The sequence below is a fragment of the Pimephales promelas genome, chromosome 5, assembly GCF_988280905.1.
Source record: "Pimephales promelas chromosome 5, fPimPro1.hap1.1, whole genome shotgun sequence".
NCBI lineage: Eukaryota > Metazoa > Chordata > Actinopteri > Cypriniformes > Leuciscidae > Pimephales > Pimephales promelas.
The window spans coordinates 36443689-36461850 of NC_142773.1; the positions used below are offsets into that span (position 1 = coordinate 36443689).

General features: G+C 36.2%; 1 protein-coding gene across 1 annotated transcript in view; it reads left to right on the top strand.

The window, feature by feature from the left end:
- Positions 1-499: 499 nt before the first annotated feature.
- greb1l (GREB1 like retinoic acid receptor coactivator) overlaps positions 500-18162 on the top strand; it is a 57870-nt gene continuing 40207 nt past the window's right edge. The window contains exon 1 of the mRNA XM_039677486.2: positions 500-686. The gene's annotated coding sequence lies outside the window, so the exon portion shown is untranslated. The remainder of the gene's footprint in view (positions 687-18162) is intronic.

The following is an 18162-nucleotide window of genomic DNA, read 5'->3' on the forward strand; positions in this document are numbered from 1 at the left end:
TTACACTCTAAAAATGCTGGGTTGTTTCAACCCAAATTTGGGTAAAATACGGATGAACCCAAAAGTTGGGTTAAAAATTTCATTAATACATTTACAGTTGAAAGTTGAAGTTGGGTTAAAATGAAATTACATTTTTAACACAACATTTGGGTTTGTCCACATTTGACCCAAATTTGGGTCGAAACAACCCAGCATTTTTAGAGTGTATACATTCCCAAATAAAGCCTAAATGAATAGTTTGTCTTGCTGGTAAGTACACAGTCAACTAAAACGTTCTTAGTTATAAAGCAAAGACAGAAATCGAATATTTGTTGATATAAATTATGATAGACAGACACACGAATCACGATTAGCCTATTTATTTTACTTTATAAGCACTGGACTGGACGTATTCGAGTTTATTGTACATTTTAAAAGTTAAATTACTATCAAGAATCTTTGTAAAACATTTCTAAAACCTCAGTTGTTCCCTGTTTGTTTCCAGGAGCTGGATGTTTTTGGGTAGATGTACGTGACGTGACAGAACAGTCAGTCCTCCTGACGTCATGTCGAGCTTCCCAGCGGCAGGCGGTCAGTCAGTGCGCGAGACTCGAGCTAGATGAAGAAGTGAAATCTGATGAAGAGAAGCAAAGAGAAATTCGAGCTGTTACATCTGGACGAAACCTCTCATCTGCTCACAGAATTCGGTGAGTTATCATCGCATATCACATAGATAGGGTCTGTTCAGAAACTATTCAAATTTCCCATGCGTGATACACGTTCAAGGTTGAGTCAGGATTAATGCCAAACAAACAGAGTTTGGTCAAAATATGCATACTTACTGACTGAAATAAAAGGCTTGACTCTTCTTTCTGTGTTTGCCAACAATTACGCAATATTTACTAACCAATGAAGCTTGATAGCATGGCTCAATACACTTATTTACAGATGCTTACAAGACCGAAAAATAAAGATTAATTTAGGCTAACGCAAACTCTACTCCAATATGTTGCTAAACTTTTATGTTTTGTCAATGAAACAATCAACATGTGAATGAAATACCCTTTATTAAACGATCTTGTGTGTAGGGATCATAGCCTACGTCAAATGAAATCACACTAGGGATCATAAAGTCGTTTTAGAAAATAAACAATCAAAGATAAACTGTTAAAAGCGTAAACCATCATGAGTGTGCTTGACACTTTCGTCAAAACCGAGAGCTTGCTGGACATTTGTTGTTTGTTTATCTCGGGCTCGGTTTGTTTGGGTTCGCTGCTGTCATCGTAATAGTGAGCTTTTTTTTTAATTAATAAAGAAAACATCATTCTATGTTTAAAGAATTTGTTATTAGGCCTACCTGTAATTATTTGACCTATTTTTTAAAACCTGTTAAAAATCCGTAAAACAGATGAATTAACGTTAGTTCTTTATACTGGAAAAAAAATGTTCTTCAGACTAGTATTGAAATATTTCACACGAAGACAAATATGATTAAAAAAAAGGTTCTTTGATGAACTCAAAATGGGTCTTAAACTACACCTTTATTTTTAAGAGTTATTTAAGGTTTTGTGGCTGGTCATCATTTTATAAACGAAAATAAAATGTACTTTAGTTGACTTTCTTTTAACCAAATACTCTATATATTCACCTTTTAATATGAGGCCACAAAACTGATTAATATAATTATAAAGGAATTAGAAAATATTATGTCACATTGCAAGGTAGCCTACTGCAAATCACTTTTTTAAATGTCAACTACTTTCATTTGAGTTTTGTAACAAACAACAATGATGATGATAGAACGCTATTAAAGCCGTTATCACTGGATTTAAAGGGATAGTTCACCCAAAAATGAAAATGAAGTCATTAATTAATCACCCCCATGCTGTAACAACCCTGTAAGACCTTCAAGCCGTCAAGTTTCAATCCCTTATGTAGCAGTGATCCAGCTCTCAAATTTAATAAAAAAAATATCTTCATTTGTGTTCCGAAGATGAACGAAGTGTTGGTACAGCATGGGGGTGAGTAATTAATGACTTAATTTCATTTTTTGGGTGAACTATCCCTTTAAGATCTTTGATTGGATTGCATCCAGAGTTAGACGTGACTTCTAATCTGAGCGTCTTTTTATTTCAGTCTCTCGTTAGCTGTTATAGTCATGAACTGAATGATGCCTTATATAGGTGTTAAAGTGTCATATTCAGTCAGTGATCCTCAAGGAATCCTAGGTTGCATTCCTGGTGCAGTGTCTATAAACCAGTCTATCTTGACCACATTCCCATTTAAACTGGACATTCATCTGATGACCTTCAAGGTCCTATGACCTGAAGGTTTAAAGGCAATGTTTTGGTCACATTCCTCTGTCCTCACGGTCTCATTCTTTCCCACCCCCTGAACATTTCTGCTCGGTGGCCTTAGAGGTCACAGACACTTCGGAGCCTAAGTCCAAATCCAGCTATGAGAAAGCTGGACTCCTAAACACGCATTTGGTAATGAAACTGAAAGTCAACCTTAGAAAGCTGTCATTGCCATCATACAACTGACTTCTTTTTCATGAAGTAAATTCCACTTTTTTGATAACCTATAGCTGAATTGATTCAAAATACAATAAAATTCATCACTATTGTGAAGTCCGCATTATTTTCCACAATATTTTCAATAAAAATTTTTTTATCTAAAATTGACTTTATTTATATGTGCTTAATTTATAAAATGTAATTTATTTAGTGATGCAAAGCAGAATTTTCAGCATCATTACTCCAGTCTTCAGTGTCACATGATCCTTCTGAAATCATTCTAATATGCTGATTTGATGCTCAAGAATCATTTCTTACTATTATCAGTGTTGAAAACATTTTGTGACGAGAAATCAAATTTGCCTTCATGTTTTGTCACTTAGCATCTTTTCGACATTGTTTTGTTTTTTGTTATACGTCAGAAATGACAAGGAGACTGCTTCTCGCAATGCACCCGGTGTGGGCGTGGCCTAAATGCGCTCTATCTCTATTGACCAATAGTTACGCAATTGGCCTCGCACACTGTCATTCAGTCACCTAACGGCTGACATTTGCCTACACTGAATGTGAGCGTGAGCAAATAGAACCCATCATAATCACTAACGCTGTCACTAATATGCATTCAGTTTCTGACGCACTCCACACGCTTGAGTCTGTCGACAACAGGACAAATCGAAGACTCTTTCACTTTGACGCGTCCAGTTTAAACAGCTAGTTTGTGTCGCTGTACAGACTTCAGAAGGATCCCAGCGTCTGAAACAAGCAGCTTTAAAAAAAGTTGTGTTTTATGCCTGGTTCAGATTACACGATTTTTTTTGTCTGTTACGATTACACGATTTTGACTCCTAAAATCTTGTCGCGTCGTGGACAAGAAACATGTCAGACTACACGTTGCTTCCTGACCAGTCATCGCGTGCCGTAACGACGCGCGTGATGTCATCTAGAGGGCAAAACTAGTAGCGAAACTTCCGAAAATGAATGTAAACAAACAATGGATGAAGTGGTGAGCGTTGAATTGGCTGTCTGTGTTCAGAAAAAAAGTTAAAAAAAGAAAGAAAACTCGACAATGGACACGTTCCTGGATTGCTCGAAGAGGACAGTATGGGCTGTCAATCCTCCAAAGAGAACTTGAGGTAAAATATTGTTTTCTTATACAGTATTTTACTTTTAGTTTTAACGTTGGCACCATCGTCTCTCTTTCGTTTCGCCATTTCTGAAAGTTGTGAATGGAAAAGCTTCTGTGCTCCTATTGGTCAACCTCATACATGTGACGCAACCCGTCGTGGACGACCGTTAAAAAAAATGAAACATGCTAGTCTTTTTGTCGTGATGTCGTGAAGCATCGCAGACGCGACGTAGGTTGTCGCCCACTACGACACACTATACAAGATGATACGATCGAATCTTGCGTCCCGACGCCCGTTGTCGTTTACGAATCCCCACGACACCCTATGTCAAACGGATCGTGCCAAAATCGGGCTAAAATCGTGTAATCTGAACCAGGCGTAAAAATTTTTTAGGTAAGTTGAAGAAGAACCCTTGGGAGAAACCGAGGCCCAAGTGAGGTCAGGTTTTAATCAAGATGGCATTGGTCAGGTATTAAGTTATACACTCTCTGTGCAATCAGTTTAGTGGTAATTCAATCTGGTTCCTCCTGCTTGTAATTTACCACTCTACGGTGATTAGGAAGCCAGACCAACTGGCTAAGCTGCCACTTTATCAGCACGAGCTTTGAGCTTATGAAAGTGTGAATCCTCGTTTGATTGGCTGAAAAGACAAGGTTTGCTGGGTGGCCTTGTGGTGCTGGAGGCATGTGCAGTTGTGTCCCCTGGCGGAGCCTTTAGGTCAGGGGTCTTGGACGGTGACCATCTGGACCTTTAGGGGGTGGTTTCCTAAGATGCGTCCTTTGTTTGCCCAAAACAATTGGAAGTTAATCTGGAGGAGATAAGAATAGCCTCTGTTACTTTGCTGCCATCAGCCAGTCTTCACGTAGCGTGTAAGGAGACATCTCTTTTTCTATCTTAAAAGAGGTTTTGACTGACTGGCTTCCCTTTTTTGGAGGGGTGGAGGAGGAATAGTGTTACTTTCCAGGAGTCAAGGTTCTGATCTTGTGCTGCCCTTTTGGTGGGTTGAACTATTACTGGGAGGCTTAACTAGAAAATGACTGATTAACAAGTATATTTGTATATTCACTCTATTGCTTTAAAGTTTTTTTGTTTTGTTTTTTCACAAAGGAATCAAAATTTACACTAAACGCCACTGTAGCCTAATAAATTCTTACTGTTTAATGTCATGATGAAACGGAAGAAGTGACAGAGTGACTTTATGAGGGCCATGTATATATTAACTGTAAAATGATGCAGTCTTTGTTAAAGGGTTAGTTCACCCAAAAATGAAAATTCTGTCATCATTTACAATCTCTTTAAGAACGTTTTGAAGCATCAAAGTGGTAGTTACGTAGACTCTCTCAATGGTGGGACAGAAATCACTCAGATTTCATCAAAAAGTTCTTCATTTGTGTTCCAAAGAATGAAACTCTAATAGGTTTGCAACAGAGCCGATATTATCGGCCGATATTAGGCATTTTCCAAACTATCAGTATCGGCAGTTATAATGGCCGATAAATTAATATTTCAAATAATAAAATCTGTTAATGTTTTGTTGCGCGTTTCTGAAATAAAAATATCGGCCGATATATCGGAATATTTTATTTTAAAACCAACAAATACTTTTATCGGTATCGGCCTTCAAAATCCTTTATTGGTCGGGCTCTAGTTTGGAACGACATAAGGGTGAGTAACTGATGACAGAATTTCCATTTTATGGGCGAACTAACACCTTAATAGGCTTTCATTCTGTTGGCAAGGCTTCAAAATGAAAAACAATTTTACCAGATGGTGGCTTTTTCTCATGGTTTGCCTATAAAGCAAACACTCAATATTTTCTTATTCCTATATAGTGTTTGTATTTGTCTACTAAATCCTAATCACAAATCCAGTGGAGCTTTGCTGACAAAATCTTATTGAAACCTGGTTTAGATTTATGACTTTGCTTTTCTAGCAGTTTTTGAGTTCAACATATTTTATATAAAATACTGCTCATAGATAATTTTGATAAACTAAAACCTCTATAGCTTTCTTTTGTTTCACTTTTTAAGCTTTTTTTTTTTGCTTCAACAATGATCTGTGCTCAAGCTTCAAATGTTTATGATATTTTTGGCCTCTAAAAACATCAGAGTAACTCAAAAGGGCTATAAAATCATTGACATTGTGATAGCATTATTCACAACGTTACCCAATTTTAAATCATCATAAATCATTGAGAATATAGATATTAAAAGCATCATACAGACCCACCAACTATTTTCACGCACTGTCTAGGTTTTTGAAAAGCTTCTGTTATTTAAAATGTCATGTTAAGTAGTTGCCCAGTATTTCATCCATTAAAAACACTACACACAGTGCTCTCATATCTTCATAGACAAGGAAAATGGGTGCAGCTGACCAGCTTCCTTGGTTAGCCATCAGCTTTTAAGACCTCAACCGTCACTCCTCTTCCTGAAGTCCATTCATCCTGAGTTTAAATTCACCATGGTTCCAAAGGACCGATTGAAAAGAGAGCCAAGGATTGTTTGCTGTTTGTTGGTTGCCAATAATTATGCAGTCCTTCACTCTAAAGCTCTTGTCCATGGTTATACATGAAACCCTTTGTCTCTGTGAGCCAGGAACCTGCGGGGAGCACACAAAGGTTCTGCCGAAAGCTCCTTGACATCTCCTACATAGATAACACAGCTGAGCTGAATGTGACTTAGACCATTCATTGTTGATTGATTTCTTATTTTTAGTTTTCCTGTTACCATGGCAACAGTTTTACAAGGCCTTTTCCTTCATATTAAATGTACTCTTTCTTTCTTTTAATATGTTTTGACATGAGCATGTGTGCGCTGGTCTTCTTTCTGTCATAACAGAAGAGGGTTGGAAGAAAATCTAATATAAACTTCATTGGATATCAATAATGTCGAGAGGGGCCGGCGTTCAGTATCCAGTATTGATCTGTGTAACACGATGATCAATCACTGAACAAAGAAGAGCAAAATCAGCACACAATTAAGTTGCTTAAATTACCATTAAATATAGACGCTGTTTCTCTCATTTCTTCCTGGTGTTGATTTATAGTGTCACTTTTTTGACAGTGAGTCAGTTAATGGCGAATGCTTGGTGTTGTTTATGCAGTTGTTTGATTTTTTGTTGATCGCTGTTATTTAAATATAGTCCGGTGAATCTCACAAAACATGCCTAGGTTATCATTTAACCACAAAATCCAAAATAAAAATAATAAAAAGAAAATCATTTGTCTAAAAACAATTTGACATCATGAAAATTAAGCACATTTTCCTCTCACTTGTCCATATTGAAATGGCACAAATACTAATTTTAATGATTTCTGTTGTGCGAGTCATTATACATTATTTAATATATTATTTACATATTTATACATCATGGTTGTACTGCCTTTTTTGTGTGTTTAAAATACTGTTTGATAATCACCATTAAGTATAATTAAAATAAAATAAAAGCTTGCCAGATGTACTATTTTAATGAAAATTTGGGTAGAACTGTCTTAAAAATAATCTTACAATACTAAATATCTTAATTTTCATTTGATTAAGCTTAAAATTGCCTCAAAAATGTAAAATCTGTTAATCGGCATGTCTGCCTGTAGAGTTTTGCACTGACACAAAGGTAACACTTCTTTAATTGGACACTTTCTAATGTTGATAAATTAAAAATAGCCAAAAACTAGATAATGGTCAATCTCAATATATATATATATATTTTTTTACAGTATATGCTAAACTAATACGTTTAGTCAAGGGCACATTAAATTAATCACAAGTGATGGCAAAGAAAGACTTAAACGATTTCTATTTAAAAAAATTGAATTCTCTATTTATCAAACAATCCTAAACAAAAAAAAACATTAAGCAGCACAACCATTTTCAATATTTATAAGAAATGTTTCTTGAGCTGTAAATCAGAATATTACAGTGATTTCTGAAGGATCATGTGGCACTGAAGACTGGAGTAATGATGCTGAAAATTCCCGTTCACCATCACAAAAATAAATGACATTTTAAAATATATTAAAACATAAAATAGTTATTTTCAATTGCAATAATTAAAAAAAAATCACAATATTACTTTTACTGTATTTTTGATCCAATAAATGCAGCCTTGGTGAGCATGAGAGACTTTAAAAAAAAAAAAACCATTAAATCATTTTACTGACCCCGACATTTTGAATGTATTTAAGCAACTAATGCTCTTTCAAAAGTGGTGGCAGTCATTGTAAGGCCTTATTTTGTTGTATTGGTCATCTCTGTGCTGCAAAGCAGATGACGGGTGTGCAGATGGAAAGATAAAACCCTGCTAAAACCTCTCCTATTGTTTGAAACTCTTGGAATAGATTCAGCACAGTCTCAATCAGCAGGTGCTTCTTTCTCTAGACAAGCATTCGGTCTTTCTTAAGCAGCCTGTTCCACTGGATTCAATCAGTCAAGATGATAACAGCCACATTGAGCTCTGCTGCGTCTTAAAGTTTATAGGGCTGGATCGAGGGATCAGTTATCGTATTTCAAAAAGCCGAATCTGCCTTGAAAATATAAATGTGGGTCATAAACATGTTGCCTCAAGATCGTGACGGTGAAAAAGCCGATCTCGAGGAGCACAGATAAATGTTGCTTCCTCGTCTTGTGGCCATGGTTACCAGGTGAAGGTCAGAGGAGGAGGTTCAGCTTTCAGCAAGTGAGCAGGAGAAGCCAATTGATCATTGCTATTATGTTGTTAGTTACACGTTATTTTTTTGATACTCCGTTGGTTTAATGGAACTGCTTTTATTGAATGCTGCTCTTCAATCTGTTAGCTTGAGTGGTTATTTTAAACAAGGGAATTATGGTTTTTAACTGTCTCCCTATAATTTTAACAGACGTTATTACTGTGGTTCAGTGTATTGTATTTCTTGGAAGGTGGAAATCCATTTGAGTTATTATTATCGTGTGTTTTTATACATTTCCTGCTTATTCAGTATTTGCCTCACACACAAACTACCACTAGCTGAGACAAAAAAAAAATGACTAGATGCCTAAATTATTTTAAAATGCAATAACATGGTAAGTTTGTGATAATGTTGTCAATCCAGTTTACAGAACCCCAATATGAACCAGAGAGGTATCACCCTGACTGTATATTAACTAGGGCTGTCAAACGATTAATCGCGATTAATCGCATCCAAAATAAAAGTCTGTGTTTACATAATATATGTGGGTGCACTGTGTATAATTATTTTATATATATAAATACACACACATGCTTGTATATATTTCAGAAATATTTTCATGTATATACTGTATATATAATTTATATTAAATATAAATATTTTATCTATAATTATAAATAATATTTTTTCTTAAATATACATGCATGAGTGTGTATTTGTATATATACAAAATAATTATACACAGTGCACCCACATATATTATGTAAACACAAACTTTTATTTTGGATGCGATTAATCGCGATTAATCGTTTGACAGCCCTAATATTAACCCTTTTACACCATTATACAAAATATTTGACTGCAGAATGCTGCGATTGATGACCAGTCAGAATCAAGTATAGAGTGGTGAAATAAAGCAGTTTTAGTTGTGAGTTTTTACACAATATGAGTTTTTACCCAATAATGAAAATGATCCCATGATGTTCTCACCCTCAAGCCATCCAAGACCTAGGTGTATTATTACAAAAACGCATTGCTTTGATTCAGAAGGCATTTATTAACCCCCTGGAGAAATATTGTTTACTTTTATGATGGAATGGATGTGCTTTTTTGGGCTTCAAAATCTCAGTTACTATTCACTCCCATTATAAAGCTTAAGAGCCAGGATAATTTTTAATATTAGCGCCAATTGTGTTCAGAAGTCATATACACCTGGCTTGAGGCTGAGTAAACTATGGGATCATTTTTATTTTTTTTGGGGGGGGGGGACTAACTCTGTAATAGGATTTTTTTTTGTCAACCTACACTCTCAGAAGAAATGGTTCTGGTTTTAAAACCAGAAATGGTTCCATCCCCCGCTTCATATATGGAACTCCAAAATGGTTCTATAGAACCATTTTTTTTTTTTTTTGGGTAAAAGGTTCTATTGGCCAAGTTTGGAACCTCAGGGTTCTATAAAGAACCCAGAGGAATCCAAATACGTAGCGCTGATAGAACCTTTTCTTCTATAGTGGAACTGCAAAATCTTTCAGGAAATATTTTTCTGTCCCTAAGCTCCAAGTCAACACAAAAATTAAGTAATAATATACTTGGCAAACAAATTTTTTTTTTTTGTCTCTCAATAATTTGATTAACACCTTGTGTTCTCAACTGTATATTTATTTGGGTTTTACATGGCTTTTGTACACATTTTTTACAAGTTTCAAAAGAAACCCCTCAAATTTTCCATCTTCTCCTGTAAGAATATGTAATTTTTTTGTCCTTTGCCTCTGTAAGTTAGTTTAGTGATATTGTCCTTATAGGCAAAGTACAGAAAACTCCTGTTACAAATATTTAAACTGTGTTTTCTAGCAATATAACTTTTGGTTGCTTACCATCATTGAAAAGATCTTTAATTTTCCACATTTATGACTGTATTGGGCTACATCACATCTCAAGAGTATTCTTTTTTACTCTAGAAATGTTGGTAACACTTTACAGTAAGGTTTCATTTATTTATAGTTTGACTAAACTAATAATGAACTGCACTTCTACAATATTTATTAATATTTGTTAATGTTAATTTCAACATTTACTTGTACATTATTCAAATCGAAATTTGTATTTGGTAACATTAGTTAATACACTTTGAAGTAACATGAACAAACAATGAAGAGTTGCATTTGCTAATATAACAAAGATTGACAAATACAGTAGAAAATGTATTGCTCATGGTTAATTCATGTGGATTAATATACAGTTACCACCGAATATGATTAATATAGCTAAGTCAGCTAAGACCTACTAACAGAGTTTTGATTTATATTTAAAGCATATAGACACATGATACAATCTCATTATACAATGCATCTCACTCAACTTTTCTGTTACGATACATATATCTAGTTTTCAGCACAATATTATGTGAATCAGTCAAAGATGGCAATGACACTGTACAAACTGACCATTCCTTGACCTTTAGTATCTGTCATAAAGTGTTCATGGTGCATCTGACCATCTGTCCATGACACTCCATGACCTTCTTTTTTTTGTCGGTCATAAATTAAATCTGACGTTAAAAAGCATTCTTCGCTCAAAACTGCATGCTCGATTTGAACCTCTGCCTTAACGTTTAATGCTATCAAATGATAACCCCACTCACACACACATACACACACACACCTGGGCTTTGGGAATCAGCAGTGACCCCTGTCCTGTTGCAGCAGAGACCTAGCTGTCTTCTGCCTGGCCCCTTGTAAACTTTTAACCTGTCCCCTTCTTTAACGACAGGGCAAGAATGCACAAAACAATTCTTTGCATTGTCTTTCCCTCCTGTGCGTAAAAATGACTGAGGGAGCTCGGATATTGATTGATTTGATAAGCATACATGTTCTCTAATTACTGATAAAATATCACACTAATAGTAAAGATAAGTTAGACATTAGTTCTTTCAAATTATTTTACAATATTCACTTTCATTAGAAAAAAAATGCAAGCTTTTCAATCAGTCTATTATTTAATTTAATTAATTTGTTATTATTAATCTTTAGATGTATATGAACGTGTGTGTCCAAAAGACTTTTGAGTGTCATTATTTAGCGGTGGAAAGACACATTTCAAAGACGTGTCTGCTGCACAGTCTGGGGTTGGATTTGACAATATCTCACAATTGGATCAATGTAGCTAATTTTACAAAAGATCACATCCCCTCCCCCCTCTGAATGGAGATGTCAAAGGTTGGTGACCTCTTGCTTTCATGTGCATTGATCGTTTCTCTGGAGGTGGGCTGCCCCCCTCCGAAGCCCTTCACATCAGCCAATATATCTTTGTTTGGACCTGAAAGACGTTTTCTTACATTTTGTCAGCCTGGGTTTTTTTTTTTTTTAACTGTACAAGATAACGCAGAACCAACAGCAATATAAACAATGTGCTGCTTTGGACAGAAACGATTTATTAAACTTTTAAAATAATAAATAAACAACCTCATATTGATAGTGGACATTTTTTTAGGTTAAAATTTATAAATCTAGAAAAAAAATCTACTTTTTCAACTTTGTGTGTGTGTTTTTTTTTTTAAACGTTAAATAACAAATATTCTCTCAGCTTAGAATAGTTTTACTTGAATTGCAACATGTGGGTACACAAGAATCTGGTTTGAATCTCACCCATATACTAAAACTGCAGTAAAAAATGAAAAAAGGATGATGTGAAAACTTTAGTATGACTGTTTAAACTAACAATAGCTAATATTTAGATAGCAAGACCCCAGTATTAATATTTTATATTAGTGTTTTTTGTTTATAAACACTATACACAAGTATATCCATGATTTTGAACAAGAACCTCACCAAATATTTAAAGTTGGAGGTTGAGGCAGTGTAAATGTCATAATTTTTTTGGATTTGACGTGTACCTCAGTTTCTATTGGTTATGGCCCGGACATTAAGTACAAGGTTGTGGAACTGTATTTGTACAGTTTAAAAGGAAGGAACAGCACACAGGATCACATTGTGTTGATGTATTTGTGTTTTGGGATGTGGCACAGATGGATGTGCATCTCCTTGTTCTGTCATGGTTATCCTGGGCGCTGACGAGTAGGACGGCCCTTATCTGAAGCAGATGGGTCCTCCTCCTCTCCTTCTAAAGGCTAATGTCTTCAGCATGCAGAGCTTATCTGCAGCAGCCCAGTCATTTGTTAGGAAACATGACTGGAAACAAATCTAAGAGGTTGCCAGCAGCTCGGCTTGAAGGAAGACATGTCCCGATGAAGGACGAGGAGGCCGAGTGTGAGCGCTGTCCCACAAAACTATAGTTCAACACTAGATTAGCAATGCTGATCTCTCAGAACTTTTAGATTAATCATAAAATATGCACTTCTCTCTATTATATCATTATATCATATACTGTATATTAATAAAATGTCTATTTATTGAAAAAAATAAGGTGAAGAAACAATTTTTGTGCTTTGAAATTACTTATAAATTTCACAAATAATTACATGGCGAGTAACACATTGAAATAAACGTGAAACTTTGTAGTAGAAAGATTGTAATAGTATTTTCTTGTAAACATAATTTAATAATCTCACTTAAAAATATTGATTATTTTAAGTGGGTTCTATTGGCTGCGTTTTTTACAGTGGTACTGTGAAAAAGGCCACTATTAGGGTTATATTCAAGTGTTAATGACTATATGTGACTACTTACCAGCATGGATTACATAAAAGCTGAATGTTATCTCTATGTTGAATCTCTTACCAATAAAGTTTCCAGCACAATAGTGCAAGCGCATAAAGGCATGTCTGCTTCATAATAAGACATTAAAGGGATGGTATAATGCCCCTTTTTGCAATATGTAAAATAAGTCACTGTTGTAAGATGTCATGATGAGTGACATGCGATCGCATTTGTTTTACGTACTGTGTTGTGCGTTATGTGAAAAGGGTGCGCAGACTCATAAATGTGCTTGACTACAAAAGCTCCTCCTCTCCTCAACATGGACTGTGCATTCCCGGGGGCGGGGTTTATGTAAATTTTAGGGTTAGTGATGTCACTAACCCAGGAGGAATGTTGTGTAGTCCCTACCAGCTGTTTGTTGTAGTCCTTAAAGGAGAACTCCGGTCAATTTTAACATTGAGCTCATTTTTTTGTACATTTGGAGACAAAAACAACAAAAACCGGTGTTGCCTACACTGTGTTATGATTTGATTTGTCATTACGAGTGCACAGCCATGTGAGTGGTGTTATTAAGAGTGTCCATGGTCAATCTGACTGCAGTAGATGTGAAAGAAATTAATAAAATTGATGTTAATTCAGGCAGCTCACATACCTCCATTTGCTTCCTGTTTTCGATCGAAGTCCACAGTAGTCGATTGTCGATCTCACGCCCGCGATCATTAGTGAATATCATCTTATACCTCCTCCGTGTGTTCAACATCTGATATCCATTTGAGCTGATATTCTCAGAACACCACACAGTGGTAGGTTTGAGATGATATTCGACTAATAGGGGTCGACTACTCGACTACTGTGGGCTTCGTACATAACTTTTCCAGGTCTAGAAATCACACTTTTAAACTTATAGGCTACCTCATGTGTCCAGGTTTTTCCAATCAAAAGGCAACACTGGTTCTTCAGAGACAAAAAACTGTTGTTGAGGGGGTGAATTAAAAAAAGATCTTACAGGAGTTTTGATTTGTGGTCTGGTTCTCTTCTGGGCCCATGCAATCCATGCAGCCTAACATAAATAAGAGCAGGGAGAGCCTGAGGGTAAACAGAGCCAACATAAATGGATTCAAAGAGGAATATCAGAAAGGCCTAGTCCGGACTGTGGACGAGAGAAGGAGCTGGGGATGGAGGAGGGTAATTAACTCCTGAGCAAAATGATAAAGCTGCTGATAATATTGATTGGACCTCATGTAGGGATGCTGTGATAGGCACCAGCTGAGGCGGCTTACTGACGTGACCTGCCAAAACTGACGCTTTGCTTGATAAATAACTTGATTTGTTGTTGTTGGTTTGGCTCATTTTAATTCTTTTTTGTCTAATGTTAAATCATTTTAAGTCATCTTGGATGTTGTTTGAGAATCACTTTGTAATGTAATTCTTCTCTCTCTCTCTCTCTGTACCTGTAACCTGATTTGCCCTTTATTTTGGCTTGTCTGCTCAAGTACATTCTGTTCACATAAAGTGGAAAATTGCGAGCAAGAGTAATTTGATTTTCTACAGAGTACAGAGTGTGTTTTTCATGAGCTGTGCCTTTTCTGGAAACCTGCTGCTAACATGATTTGTTAGATGGCACTTTTAAAAAAAATTATTTCCAGGATACAAATGTCTTGAGTAGTCATTATTCACTCAGAATCTCAGATCACTAAAACCATGAAGCTTGTTCTCATTTTTTACGACTCGAAAGGTCAAATTTACTTTAGCTGTATCCACCACCCTGGTCTCTGCATTTTTATACCTGCTTTTATCCAACACATGCATAAATACTCCACGTCTTTTTTTACATTCTTTGGAGGTACTGAATGAACCTGTGAAACTTGGCGTTTTGACTTGGAAATGCTTCAGAGATTCCTATGAGAAGGCTAAGAACCTCATAATAATCACGCTCTGTTTCTTTTTCCACACTGTTTTGATTAAACCTAGAGCTCTAGCCAAATGTTTTAGCATTTTTCGACCTCTTCTGTGCTCTGAAGCCTCTCACACACTCGGCTAAGCCCAAGGTCACCAATAATGGCTCGGGGATATGGGGTGAGGGGTGGGGAGTGAAGGCTAACGGGGCGGGCTGGCCAAAGTCACGGTGACCACGACCAGTGTTGAACTCCACATTCTAGCTGAGACTGAGAGAGAAAAAGCCCTGAATTCTTGCCTCAGAAAAACACTGCATGATTAAATGGATCCTGGCCAAAACAGAGATGTTTTGCTAATAAATTCAGTCCCATAGCTTTCCGATTAATAGTAAACACAGTGGTTCTTCCTCTTTAAGATACTCTTTTTATCAGAGGATCATATCTACTGAAAGCCATTGATTTTGATAGTATTGAATATCGTGTGTCGGTGTTTTACATAGACTAGTCTTATTAATGGTGCTTTCTAAGGCTTTTATAATTATTATTTTTGGCTCAAAACTCATTCTGCTCTGTTTAAATAATATTGTGCCTTTACTTGAGTAATCAGATTTACAATATTTACCTGGCAGATGTTAAAACAGAACATCATACTGGCTCATATACCTGCATAACAAGAGACCAGAATACTGTATAGACTAAAATGAAAATTCTGTCATCATTTACTCACCCCCATTTCCGCCTAAACGTTTGAGACTTTGGTTAATCTTCCGAACACAAAAATAATCTTTTTGATGAAATCTGAGAGCTTTCTATCCCTCCACTGACAGCTATGCAACTGACAGTTTGACGCTTCAAAAAGTTCATAAAGGGATCATAAAACTAATCCATATGAATTGAGCGGTTTAGTCCAAACTTTTCTGAAGAGCCTTGATCACTTTATATGATGAACAGATTTAATTTAGGCTTTTATTCACTTATAAATATTCATCAACGATGAGGTTATATAATGAGGTTAGTCTATATACTTCAGTCCAGGTGTTTTTGACTTGTGCTATTGTTAACTAGGGGTGTAACGATACACGTATTCGTATTGAACCATTCGGTACGAGGCTTTTGTATTGCACGCATAACAAACCGAACGATTCGTTGGAATATTTTTCCTGCTGACCAAAAACCACCACAACGTTGCGCAGCATCAAATGCAAACTTAAAGGGGAATTCCACCAGTGGAGACATGAATATGTATTGAAAGTAGGTCATATATGTAGTATAATAATATCATACATTTCTAATTTGGGTCCTTCTTGGCCGATAAAAGGCAGAAAGTTAATTTTTAGTGCTTGTGGATTGTAGACAACAATCCCCATAGTGCATTGCAATGCTCAGCTCCACAGGCCACTCCCACTACTCCGCCCATCAATGTAGACTAGAGTTGAGCTCCACTCTATGGTATCGCCTGGAAATCATTTTGCACAATGAAATTAGATAATGCGCTCTAATATAATATGACGACGTTAGAGCATCAAGGCGGTGCCCGCGCCATCAGCCAATGGATTGGTGTGATTTCTATACGGGCTTTAGACAATCGCCAAACTTACTCTGACGCTTAATTTTACACGTGAAATGAGCCAAACCTTAGAGCGTTTTGTCTTCGGCATTTTCATTAAAGGACTAGTTCACTTTTAAAAAAACTTTTGCTGATAATTTACTCACCCCCGTGTTATCCAAGATGTCCATGCCTTTCTTTCTTCAGTCGAAAAGAAATTAAGGTTTTTGATGAAAACATTCCAGCATTTTTCTCCATATAATGGACTTCAGTGGGAACCAAATGGTTCAAGGTCCGAAAGACATTTTCAGTGAAAACTGCAAACTGTTCAAAGGGCTTTAAACGATTCCAGATGATGAATAAGGGTCTTATCAAGCGAAACGATCGCTCATTTAAAAAAAAAAAAGTTTAAGTTTTATAAGCTCAAATGCTCGCCTTTCTCTGTACGGCGATGCACGTTCGTGACTCTCCTGTTCAAACTCGTTCATCAAAATGAATGAATCTTTTCGAGTCAATTCGTTTGTTTCGTTCTATTTGCTGTATCGAAAACGTACCGAATCATGACACCACTGTATCGTATCAAACCGAACCGTGAATTTTGTGAACCGTTATACCCCTATTAACTAGCTATATATACTGTATTATACCATTAAATCAATATATAAACCATTTATTTACCATTGACCATGAAGGAAATATATTTTCTTTGCGTAAGGGTAGACTGTCTATGGAGGGACAAGAATTTCAAAAAGATCTTTATTTGTGTTTCGAAGATGAATGAAAGTCTATGAAACGTGTGAATGAATGAAAGATGTTTTATCTCTCAGTTTGAATATAGTAATTAGAAATCCAAAGTACTCTTGTTTTGGCTGGACCTCATATGACCTCAGGAAACGTCCAGACTTGTGGCCTTGCCTCTCATGATAAGACAGAAGGCAAATATTTACCCGTGACGAACATATGCTACTGTCTTGATGGTCGTTTCTCATCAGATAAACTCTCTTTATGTTAGATTAGAAGTTGAAATGGTGTGCAACACATGCAGTTTGTTTGATTCCTTTAATTGCTTTCTCGCATGTCTAAAGTCTTTGGCTCGGGCAATAGTCTTTAAAGGTGAAGTATGTAGTTTTTGCGCCACTAGAGGTACCCATAGACTGCAAACAATATGGACGTAGTGTCCGTGACGTCAACCAAAAGTTTCTGAAGAGTCAGCCATCTTGGTAGTGCGTCACTCCCCCGATAATTAAGTTAATAAAGGCCTTCTGATGTTATGTTTGTGTAAAAAAAAAATTCCATATTTCCAACTTTATCGGCTAAAATAGCTAGCTTCCTGCAGAAGTCGACTTACGCCAAAAGATTAACACTTGAACTTTACGCACAACTTAAAGGATTAGTTCACTTTTGAAAAAACTTTTGCTGATAATTTACTCACCCCCATGTCATCCAAGATGTCCATGTCTTTCTTTCCTCAGTCGAAAAGAAATTTAGATTTTTGATGAAAACATTCCAGGATTTTTCTCCATATAATGGACTTCAATGGGAACCGGATGGTTCAGGTCCAAACGACAGTGTTAATAACAGTTTCAGATGCAGCTTCATGTCTTTAAACGACACCAGACGATGAATAAGAGTCTTATCATGCGAAACGATCGGTTATTTCAAAACTTATTCCAAAAATGTAACTTTTCTAAGGACAAATGCTAGCCTTGTAATATATTGTGAGGCGCGTTTGCAACGTCACGTAATACGTAATTACGTTCAAAAGGTCACGGGCGACGTAGCTGGAAATACAGAAT